At 35.6% G+C, this 13,163-nt stretch overlaps 2 non-coding genes across 2 annotated transcripts; one reads left to right on the top strand and one right to left on the bottom strand.

The window, feature by feature from the left end:
• Positions 1 to 11,125: 11,125 nt before the first annotated feature.
• Positions 11,126 to 11,197, bottom strand: TRNAS-GGA (transfer RNA serine (anticodon GGA)). Its single transcript has one exon. It is a non-coding gene; the product is annotated as a tRNA-Ser (tRNA).
• Positions 11,198 to 11,749: 552 nt separating this feature from the next.
• TRNAS-GGA (transfer RNA serine (anticodon GGA)) lies at positions 11,750 to 11,821 on the top strand. The gene has a single exon. It is a non-coding gene; the product is annotated as a tRNA-Ser (tRNA).
• Positions 11,822 to 13,163: the final 1,342 nt, after the last annotated feature.

Here is a 13,163-nt window from a genome sequence, read left to right as displayed (position 1 = left end):
AATTGTCTATAAAACATAAATTTAACCCTAAACAATGGAAACCTGCTAAAGAAAAGAATTGAACAATTGGAAATTAATCCTTCACCAATTAAAATAGGGGTTAAAGTAAACCCAAAAAAACTGCGAATGTTCAGAAGTTACTAAGTAAACACTTCAGAAGTGAGTGGAAGGAAAAGTCGTCTTCAGTGGTATATTACTGTATTCCAGAGTTTTGATAAAAAATGTAGACATTCATCATGAATGTGATTGTTTGGAAATCCTTTAAATAACCGCTAGTTATCTGTGTAGAATTGCAGTAAAATAAGAACTAAAAAGTGAAAGTGATATTTTTATGAGAATTAAATAGTTAAATAGCATCATAATTTTATTTTTCCTAAGTTTTATAGTTAAATATTAGTTTTAGAATAAAATCACAACTTCTACAGGACTTTCTCATCATCCTGATTCTGAGTTGAGCCTTTCAGAAATAGAAACTTGCATCTTTGTTTGTTTAAAAAACGGACAAAAGTCAATCTTAGTATCAGAAGTAGACAATGTCATTTTTAAGGGGGCTCATACTGTACAACAGCGGTGCTGCTGATTGTAAACCTTTCACAACATTTTAATTATCTCAGAGACAATTCAGTGGCTCTTTCTCATTTTTTGTACACAAATAAGTGCTATTTGGGCCTCTCAATTTGGCATCAACAAATTTAAAATTGGCATAATAGTTCATTATTTTATTTACAAAATTTAAAGAAAATAATTCGCGGCTATATTTCAAACTAAAAACATATCTCTCGAACTAATTGCCCAAATTTTTCAAATTATCAAGAGTTCTGTAGCCATTCAAAGTGTAGAGGATGAAAAACAATCATAGAGATGTTATAAACACTGATTTTAAGTAAATAATGTAAAATAATTTTTTTTCCTTGTGACAAAATAAAAAAAAAATGTAGTCAAAAACTTTGCACCTGAAGTTCATTGTGGTCCATCCTCTAACACTGTATTTCTGGAGCCAGAAATAAAAAGAAAATTTGAATCTGACAAGTGGTTAGGAAGATACTATGTTTTTCCTCTTATACAGCAGCAAAGTATTTCCTTTAAATTATGTAAATAAAAATAATAAATTAATTTAATAATTATAAATTTGTTTATGCCAAATAAGAGGCTCAAATACAACTTATTTGTGCACAAAAAATGAGAAAGATCAACAGGACTATCTCCGAAATATTTAACATTTTGTGAAAGTTTACATTCTGCAGCACCGCTACTGTATGAGCCCCCTTAAGTATGTTTTAAAGTGCTTTCAACTAATAATTTTAAGCGAAGACCTGAATTATTTTGTTAATGAAGTTATCAATATGACCTACAAAAATTATCATACCTTATCTTGTAACGTAACATAATGAAACAAGATTATGGCTCTACTGACAAATAATAAAAAATTCGCTCTTGTCCATCTTCGATAATAGGCTTCTCATTTTATCAAAAAAGGAGAAGTTTTTTACTTAAATATATACAGTCATTAGGCAAGTAGTCAATACACTTCATTTTATTTTATATTTGTACTGAGATCTATGTTTTTTAATTGTTAATTCAAACCTTGAATTATATCTGAAGTAGGCTATGTTCCAATTAAATAAATACTTAGTTTGTTATTATTTTTGTTGAATCCAAATGATATTCTGCACATTTTGTTATTAAATCCAAGTGATATTTGTGCATGAGTATTATTTCTGTTATTCATCGATTTATACATACCGGTATACGAAGAACTGTAGACAAACGGTATCGGAGATTGCTTCATTGCAGCATGAACTGTTTTGACTCGCAGTGATTTTCGTACCAAGCAAAGCTAGTATGATCGACATACATTTAACTTCCATTTCTACTAGTCCATTTGGATAAATTGTTGCTTTCGGTCTGAAAACTGCTTAAAATAATAGGAAAGACACACAATTGAGAAATGATTTTCAAACACTAATAGCTACCTTATTCATAACATGTTTCATAGTTTAGTAGATAACATTGAAGCCGATGTAATGGTATTAACATTATGCAAGGAAGAAACACAAGCCAGGGGAAGAACAAGATTGAGACCGCCTAGATTTCAATCTGAAACAAGTTTGTGATCAAATTCTGACATCACACTACAAATGGCTTTGAAGGTTGGCGTAACAGAGTTCAGGGTTAAATTGTTACATATCAAGAGTCAATATGGAAATTTATGTTGTTCATTAGGAAAGATCAAAGAAATAACGAAATAAAATTACCTGCATAATGCAGCTGATTAGTGGCCACCAAAATGTTAGACATCCCTTTGCAAGTCGTAAGTACAAAATTTACGACAAGTAAATCAAATAGTTCAGAATTATTATGTATACAGAATGAAGATAACATAGCAAATTATCTCAAGGGCATTAGCCTGCTATAGTCTCAACGTGAGGAGCGCAACGAAAGAAGTAAAACTATGTAATATCTATTTTGTTACCTCGTGATACTCTATATTACTATAAAAAATTCATATCAATGGACTTAACTCAAAACGGACATTATATCTATCGGACATCCCATAATTACCAATCTGTATTGTGATAATTCTATGACTTGCACTCTCATCGCCATTCAATTCTGTAACATATTTCGTATAACTAAACTGCAGCGCGACCGAATACGAGTATCTGCTCTTTCGGGCAGCAATGCCTAACGTAGTTAAAAAGTAATGTATTGAATAAATAAATTTGAATCTGATTATCGTGAACCTTATTTCATGTGAATTCAAGCTGTAGACATTAAAATATTTAACGTATAATTTATGAGTACAGTACCTGTGTTACAAAAATATGTCTGTCACAGCAATACGACGTATTGGGTAAATCCAGAATTATCTCTTTCATCAGCTAATAATAGCTAATATGTGGCTGAAGACAAATTCTATTTGTAAGTGAAACTTTACATAATTTACAAATGAATGATTACCAATCTTTCTTCACAATTGTCTCCAAAAGTATGTTGTTTTCTTACTTTCCCTGAAAAATTACCGGTAAGGATATTCAGATACGTGGTATTACCGTGACACTATCGATATTATATATAATCTCATATTTTTAAATATCACCTCCCAGAAATGGAACAAACAGAAAAAAAGACAACAAACATTTGGCGAGCCACTTTCTTTTGTTCGTAGACTAAAATGCATGAGGGATGATTATGACAATGACCATAAATATAAATTTTCAATGTCACTTGATTTACACAAAGAGAACTGTGTTAAGTCGCACATAGGAATTACCGCAGTTAAAAAGTTCCGTGGATATGAAAAATACGATCTAGACTACAAATATTTAAACCCATGATACCAGTGAATTATCACGCAGTGCAGCACATCACGGCTATGGCATGTGCGTGGTTACAGAAGGGCAGAGAGACTGATGAGGAGAGTTACAGAGCGGATGAAAACCTCGACGCTGAGGTTCGTATTTCCCTGGCGAGAAGGTTGCTCCGAGAGAGGTATGACACACTTTGATACGATTCATCTTCCCAGATAATCTTTCGCTTCGATGGTAAAGTGCCGTAATCTACAAGGGAAATAAGGAGCATTCTTCAAATACATACTAGAGAAGATTGCACTGACGCATTAATTATGCCAAAGAAACATTCAACACATTGCGTCACTAAACGTATGACATTTTAATGTATACATCCATAAACATTTTTCCTGCAAATATAGTACAGGGACATCATTTTATTTTTACTAACATTTTTAATATTAACCTGACTATACCTCTGGATCAACGCCGTTTGCTACCCCGTTCCACGACGGAGTTCGATGATACTGGCGTAATATACAAACAAATCACTTTACTAGGTATAGGAGGGAAGAAAAGTAGTTCATCCATTTACGTAAACTAGGAAATGTCGCGCTTTAGAGTTTGATCATTTTCATTAGGTTTTTGTTTAATAAAAATACAGTGCAGTATTAACAATGAATGTTTTTACTCACGAACTGAGCTGTCCATGCGGACGTATTCATTATGCAGTGTGTATATTATACTGTCTACAGCACATTAGCGTACAATATAGAGAATGAAGTTAAATTGAAAACTAATCATAATATGGATATTTAAACACATTTTTGAAAATGGTGGCCGTTCATTTCGATACAGGCTTCAGTTCTAATATGCATATTATCGCACTAAATAGACTATTGTACATAATCCCAATTACCAGTTTCGTCCTTCGTACTAGTAACTCATGTTGAAATAATTCTGTACCTACTCTATAAAAGAGTAACTTACGTACTGTAAATTCAATCTTCACTTCTGCCCGATCCGAAAAGATAAAATTACTCAGACATACTATCTATTGTCCGTCCAAGTGGTTATGTCGTATGGTCGTAGAAAGGGAGGAAAATCACGTGACAGTTAATTACTTAACGAGGCCCTTTTATTTAAGTTATTTTAAACAGTCGTATAATATTACGTAGACGTCCAATTCCTAACAGAAATTAATGTTCTCAGAAAAGAGCTAAGATAGCCCAGCTATTAACTGGCGAATAAAAGCTGGTGGGGGAAACCGGGATGCGACGTAGGCAAATGGACGACAGTACCTGTGCGAAAATGATTCAATATTGAAAGGTCTTTCGTCACTGGAAAACGCGAACATATTTTTGGAACGTTCTGTTTACTATGACCGTAAGGCTACTATGACTATATAATGCTTTCTTGGATCTGTGTGGAGGACGGTTGAACTTCATTAGTAGAAGGGGTAGGAGTGAAGGACATTCAAAAACTCAGGTACAATAAAAATTGAAGTAAAAATAAAATGATGTCCCTGTACATCTTTCGACGGTTCTTAACTGTCGAGCAATATCTCGAAATTTCTACAGTACGCAATGTATGAACTATACGTAGTGTGCATGTACATGTATGTATGTATGTATGTATGTATGTATGTATGTATGTACACTTAGCGGCAAAAAGAATGGGCCAGCCGACAATTTCTAAGTTCCACAACATAACATTGCGCATGCAAAGCCGTAGTTCACTAGATAACACATAATTAAACCATTTAAATTTGCTGCATTTTGTTTAAGAGTCTAAAATATATAATAAAATCGAATAGCGGGTTGATTCTAGATACATCAGGTCCCTTGAAGAGTGAAATAATAATAAAATTGATAAATACAAAATCAACCGGAGCGAATATGAACAGGAAAACCACGTATTATGCCGAACTGATATTAACGGTCACATTAGCGTAAGTCGTTACGGCATAGGTCTATTGAACACGTTGATAGTAGTAGCTCAAGGTTCGAATCTCCTCCAATCTTTTTTTTTATTACAAATTTGCCACCATATGTGTCTCGCAAAGCTATAATTATGTGGCGATATCTCTTAGAATATGCCCAAACTCTAATAAATAATAAACCTTCCCTCTCTCTTTCAAGCAATACTGCTATCTGTTAATACAGCGTTCTGTCTCGTCATTTTGCTTAAAGATGGCACAGAAACAATAACTCATTGCGGTGGTTCGCATAGGTTATTCTGCCTAGGCCTATGCTACTCTCCGACAGGCTTCGATTGGAGAAATGTCATTTTCTCCGACGAGGTAATTGTCTCCAATAGCAACGATAGTACTGCCCTAGTTTATTGTATGAATGACCATTGATACGATGAACGCTTCGTGAGACGAATTATTAACAAGTCGGGTTGCGTCAAGCTCGAGTGTTGGGGGTGGATGTCATACGATGGGGCAGGACTTCTGGAACGCATCCACGGGCGGTTTACGGAAGAAGTCTACGAACACATTTTGGCAAATTTAATGATCCCTTCCGCCCGAAAACTATATCCAGAAGGAACACTTTTCTTCCAGCAGGGTAATCATCCGATACACACCGCCAACCGGATTCAAAGATGGTTTACGAAGAGGCGTGATGTCGACCCAGTCGCCTGGCCTCCAAATTCACCAGATATGAATCCAATTCAAAATTTGTGGGCTCCAGTCAAAAGGATCCTACGCTCTAATTGGGCAGAACAACCATCCGTTCGGACACCTGAGGAATTGTGGGACAGAGTTCTAGATGCATGGGAGGAGATGGCCAAGAATTTAGACCTGTTCCATAATCTTGTGGACTCCATGCCGCGCAGAATGAGGGCAGTTGTTGACGCAGGTGGTTTGTGGACGAGATACTAGTCCCCACCACAGGCCTTGCTTTGTTAATATATTAAAAAATTGTTTGTTTTTGTTAATTTCATTATTTGTTTAATATTCATCCTATTTTTTAGGATGTGAAACAAGTATTTTTGTTTATACAGGCCAGGCCTCACCTATTAATAGCCCACAGGTGATGGGCAATAATAATTTTACAAGGCAGGCATAACGAAGTTTGTTAACAAATCCCATTTCACATTTAAACTAATAAATTAAGTAAAAGCTAAAATAACAAAAAAAATAATAATTTTACCGTACCGGGAGGCGAACTCACAACCTTCGATACGATTGTCAGACTTCTTACCACTGGGCCACACAGTGCTCGTAAGATTTGCTGCATTATAGACGGACGACTTTCAATGAAGAGACACCACAGCAATGCCTTGCACTGGGTTACGTTTACACGAGTGAACCGCGCGATAGAACTTAGCATTTCTATCGACCAAGAGTCAGCCCATTCTTTTTGCCGCTAAGTGTATGTATGTATGTATGTATGTATGTATGTATGTATGTATGTATGTATGTATGTATGTATGTATGTATGTATGTATGTATGTATGTATGTATGTATGTGCGTGTACATATATAGTGCATGCGATGCTTGATATATTCGAGGCTTTTAGTTCACGTACGCATTCGTAGGCCTATATACATGTATTTGTGCATGTTTTTGTATAAATGCATGCACATATGTGTTTGATATTATGGATGAAATGTTTGATGTATCCGATGAAAGTTCCTTATATGCATAAGGTATTTGTAGGTCAAATCATTATTAGATTTTATCAATTTAGAATAGTCCTGCTTAATGTCAAACACACTTCTTTATGAATGTTTACGTCTGTACTTGTTGACAAGAAAATTGTAATTTTAGCTTACTGTAGAATATACATTATAAGGAAAGAAGATAGGACTTATGTCCTTTAAATTTATTGCGCACTTGTATAGCATGTCTATGAACCACGTTGTGTTAGAGCGCAAAACAGGTTTCAATGACGAAAATAAAATATCTCTTGTGCTCCAGGTACTCTTCAGAAGATAAAACACAGACTCTTGGAGGAGGAGGAGGAGGAGGAGGAGGAGGAGGAGGAGGAGTATCTGTATGTTAAACCAGCTTTTAGAAGTTAATTAATATATTTCAGTATTATTTGTATTTATCCTGGTAATAATGAACAGTTTGACTCGTAGACATTTCGTTTTTACAGCATTACCTTCCCATGATTGTACGAGAAGATTCGAAGAGAACGGCAGTTACGTAGACTTTCAGCTCCCCACTACTACCATTAATGCACAACACAATGTCAATACGGCGGGTGCTGTCGTCTGCGATACAACGAACTTTTCTGTTGATTTTCGAGTTTGGCATTTTTTCCGGTTATTATATGCTTATTTAAGTTGTGTTAACTCTCGCTAGTGGTTTTATACTTTATTTTATCCGTCTTTGTATTTATTTTATTATTTTAAATATTTTTGTTTTATCACTATTATTATTATTATTATTATTATTATTATTAATGAATTATTTTGTATTACTATCTTTGTATCATTTCTCTCACGATTATTCTATTATTATTATTATTATTATTATTATTATTATTATTATTGTTACTATTATTCATATCATCAGCATTATTATTTGAACCCTATAAAATTTATGTAGACTACTGGACTGTACCCGAGCACGAGCATTTCGGGTATCTATTCATATGCATTCAATTCAAATGTAAATTGTAAATAAATTTGAATTTTGAATTTTTGAATTGGATTCCTTAAGTCACAGTTACACTATATATATATATATATACATATATCAATTTCCCTCTGAATTCTTTTCCCTTAATAATTGCAATATTATTAAGGCGTTAGGGTAAGAATACAGGATATAACCAAAACATAAGTTAATCTAAATTTTGGGGAAAAATTCCACAGTCAGAGAAAGATAATGTGTTATATGAACGTAGCTCAGAAAATAATTTATTTCCTTGTTAGAGCTCTTTTTTAAACTTTGTTTTACATTTTATGAAGGTCAAGCTAGCTTGGTTTTTGTATGGAATATCATCACAGCTCTCGTGTGCATTATATACAGATGACGAGGCGAGACCTGGCACGTTAGCTGTGCAAAAGCAAAAAGAATGAGCCATCACAAAGAGAGTTTGTTTCATGATGATTAATATATTACGAATCTATCGACACGGAAGTTCATCTCAGACTAAAACCTATCTCCCTCTCCATACCCATTGTATATTATGAAAAGGTAACAGGATAGGTCTTGCCTCTTCTACCGTACTAACTTACACTCATACCAGAACACTGAATACCAAACCTGCGGAAAACGCACAGAAACAGATGTACATTACGAAATGTACAGTTAGTAAACCAAATGAAAATCTGCAAGTACGGTATCTGCTAAAGTATATTCAAAATGTCCTTCGTCAGAGAGTTACATTGACTCCTAATGACGAGGAGTGGGTGGAACGGAGAAAAATTCTCTCCGGCACCGGGATCCGAACCCGGGTTTTCAGCTCTACGTGCTGACGCTTCATCCACTAAGCCACACCGGATTCCAGTCCCAATGCCTGATTGAATTCTATCAGTTTAAGTTCCACTTCTTAGTTTTCCTTTAGTGGCTAACCCTTATGCACTGTGTCACAGATATGTGAAAGTGACACAATGTCCAACACACTATGTGCAGAGGTACACTCATTACGAGTGACTAAGTGGCCGGGATCCGACGGAATGAGCGTTGTCTTAAATCACTAAGTGATTATTTTACGCATGTCATATTATTGTGATGTACCGAAGTACATATGACATTACCGTGCAGGAACTCTGCATCACCCACCCTTCATCATATGGTTACGCAGAGTTCCTGCACGAAAATGTCACATGTACTGAAGTACATCACAATAATTGACTCCTAATGTATGGAAGAATTTCGTATTGTCTTGCAGTTTTCCACAGTACGGTCACGAAGACTCCACATCTTGCACTGGGGTTCCATACACAAGCGATTTTAAATGCCCACACAATAGAAGTCTGGTGGATTTAGATCGGGGCTGCGAGGAAGAAAAGGGATTGGTTCACCTCCATCTATCCAACAGTCTCGGAACTTTCAACTGGAAACCCGAAAAATACGTACATTAAAATGAGCAAGAGCTGCAGCGTGCATTTAGTACATTTTTTGTCCATTTTTTAATAAATCAGGCGAGTATTTCTTCAAAAACGCTTAGTATCTTTGTAGTAGTAGAAAAATAACTAACAGGGAAAATGAAACGCTTCCGAATCTACGTTCGTATAACGTATTTTCAATCTACAGATACGAGGAGAATGCCCCAAAAATGTTACGTAGATTTTAGTTATACTCTGTATATATCATTTTTTCTTGGAGAGTAAAATTTGCTTTAACGTCTGTCGATATACACTATTTGAACAGGTTAAACAATTTATTCTGCGAATTAAAAATGTTTAACATGCTAATGAATGTAAGAAAGATGATTCACAGAACGCTGTTATCATGTGAGTATATACAAAATATATTCGCCAAAAATGTGACACAGTACTCTTTCAAAAACGTAACACATAGTTCTCATGACACATGGATGAAAACTACAGTAATGTTTCAATCTCCATTCCAGATTACGACAAGAAGACTAATAACTTCAAAGCAATGAGAATTACATCTCACAGAAATATTTACTACAGTATTTGGGAAGCTAAATTATATTAAATTGGTTTCATTACTGGAAATCGCATGATCTACATTTCATTTCGTAAAATTCTTACGTTACACACATTTCATAAATAGGATTAAGTAAACTGAACTTTCCTCCTCGCCTCTCTCGATAATTGTACCGAATAAATGAGAGCTTTCTCTCTTGTTATCGGCATGCAACACACATTGTTAGAAACTTAGACAAAACCCTTGCAATTACATTTTAAACCCACAATATTCAGTAAACAGAGATACAATCGCACTGCGGACCTACGTAATTCTAGGGCGCCAGTTATCTTGGCACAGAGTTGTACATGATTTTGTGTTGATGAAACAAGAACAAGAAACCAGCAAAGAAATATGAAATATAGAAAATAAAAAATATAAATTATGAAGTAGCGAGAATATAAGAAATTAATTAAAAAGATGGAGATACCGGAAGAGGCAGAAAATTTAAAGCATGCATTCTCACAATGTTCATGATTTACGAATTTCGAAACTTCATTTATTTCAGCAGGATACAATTAATGATACACGATTAGAATTTTTTCTTGAACTACTAAGGCACTTAAAAGATATGTACCAATGAATTTTTTAATATCCACCCAGAAGACGAACTTTCTTTCTTTAACTGCACACGAAAGATATTCCCAACATTAAATATTTTAATTCACTTACACATTGCAATTTCGTAAAAAAAATACATAACACATCTAGTAATCATTTGTAATATTTAATAGTGAAAATCGACTTTTAAAACTTATCTCAAAGTTAAAATATGTTAGACTTTGTTTCAGTGGTTCACTCACGTGTAAAAGTTGTGTTCAGACCAGAGACAGTAATTATTTAACGAGTTATTCTCAGCAAATCTTCGCTTCCTGTTCGGGCAGCCAGAGTAGAGTTCAAGGTTTTAAGAACTCGCTCTGAAGTGTATAAATTATCCTATACACAACAATTTCTCTTAAAAAACGTTCTCAGTTCTCTTAGTCTCATTTTTCGGTTTCTTGTACTTTATACAGAAAAGTTACAAAGTAGATTGTGTATCTATTTTCTTGGGAGATAACTATTATCTGTTTATTTGAAATATGGACTCATAAATTTTTCCCAAAAGCATTATATTTTATATTTATTTTGATGTACCGAAGTACATATGATATTTCCATGCAGATATTCTGCTTTCTCAGATGATGAGAGAGAGATGGAACGGAGAAAAATTCTCTCCGGCGCCGGGATTTGAACCCGGGTTTTCAGCTCTCCGTGCTGATGCTTTAACCACTAAGCCACGCCGGATACAATCCCGACACCGTTGAGAATCGTCTCAGATTAAGCTCCATCTCTTGGGTGGCCGCCCTCTGCACTACGTCATAGATGTCTATGCACGCAGGACCGAAGTCCATACATGTGTAGAGGTGCACTCAGATGAGTGACTGGTTGGCCGGGGTCCGACGGTATGGGCGCCGTCTTTAAATCACAAAGTGATTTATTACGCATATCATATTTATTTTGATGTACCGAAGTACATATGATATTTCCATGCAGATATTCTGCTTTCTCAGATGATGAGAGAGAGATGGAACGGAGAAAGCAGAATATCTGCATGGAAATATCATATGTACTTCGGTACATCAAAATAAATATGATATGCGTAATAAATCACTTTGTGATTTAAAGACGGCGCCCATACCGTCGGACCCCGGCCAACCAGTCACTCATCTGAGTGCACCTCTACACATGTATGGACTTCGGTCCTGCGTGCATAGACATCTATGACGTAGTGCAGAGGGCGGCCACCCAAGAGATGGAGCTTAATCTGAGACGATTCTCAACGGTGTCGGGATTGTATCCGGCGTGGCTTAGTGGTTAAAGCATCAGCACGGAGAGCTGAAAACCCGGGTTCAAATCCCGGCGCCGGAGAGAATTTTTCTCCGTTCCATCTCTCTCTCATCATTATATTTTATGTTCATAATTTCCAGCCAAATAGTGATAATAGGTCAATGCTGAAATCACTTACATTATCTCCATTAGCCAACTACGTAGTCTCTCAGTAAAGTTGATATTTATATTGTGGTTTTAACATCTCTTAGATCTTCATATTGCCACAAATATTCGTCATTCCTTATTGTGTCAGACTCTTACATGATATGCATTCCTTTGAGGAATGCGAGATTCAATTTATAGTTGACTCGCATGAAGAAAATCCTGTCAAGAGTTTACGAGAAATCACTGCACACAACAATTTTTTCGGTGTCATGGATGTTGAAAACTTATATTTCCGCGTAAAGCTCAACGTCGCCTTTCCCCAATATCACGACATCTTCCTCATTATATTCTGTATAATTAGAAATCGAAACATTAATCAGGAAAGAAAAATCTGCGTAATTATACAATAATGGACTAATGATAATTGTCGATCTTTAGAGTTACACAATTTTTTATAAATATGTACAATATACAGAGTAATTCAAAACCTCTGCGACAAACTCTGAGGGGTGACAGATCTAACAATAAGGAACCCTCTTTGTTAAACAACCTATGTCTTGTGACGCGTCGATTCGAAGTTACCGCTGAAAATGTTTTTGCGAGAGCGTACGTCAATGTATGCGAATGTATGCATTGTTTGTTGAGATGTTTGTAAGAGACGAGAAGGTTTCTGTTGTTAGTTTACGTTTAAGGTTCAGTACCTTTTCCTTTCAGTTCAATCTAATCATCAATTGAGAATGGATGTCTACACTTTTCCCGAGTTAGCCGACATGGTAATGTGTTATGGGGAAGCTCGCGAAAACGGAAGAAGAGCTCTCCACATGTACCAAGGACAGTTTCAAAAAAGAAATCACCCTCACCACACAATGTTTGCTCAACTTTATCAGCGCCTTCGAGACGATGGGTCTCTTCGTCCCCGGCGCATTGATGGAAGACCGCGTAGACATCCATTCTCAATTGATGATTACACTGAACTGAAAGGAAAAGGTATTGAACATTAAACGTAAACAAACAACTACAACCCTTCCCTTCTCTTACAAATATCTCAACAAACAAACAGGCGTGAACACATTCTCATACATTGACGTACGCCCGCGCAAGAACATTTTCAACAGTAACTTCGAAACGACGCGTCAAAAGACATAAGTTGTTTAACAAAAAGAGTTCCTTATTGTTAGATCTACCACCCCTCAGAGTTTCTCGCAGAGGTTTTGAATCACTTTGTATTAAGTAAAATCAAACAATTATGGCTGTAATATTCTCCTTGTAAGCAGCA

This window comes from Periplaneta americana, chromosome 8 (assembly GCF_040183065.1).
Source record: "Periplaneta americana isolate PAMFEO1 chromosome 8, P.americana_PAMFEO1_priV1, whole genome shotgun sequence".
Classification (NCBI taxonomy): domain Eukaryota; kingdom Metazoa; phylum Arthropoda; class Insecta; order Blattodea; family Blattidae; genus Periplaneta; species Periplaneta americana.
This window is presented reverse-complemented; position numbering and strand designations above follow the sequence as displayed.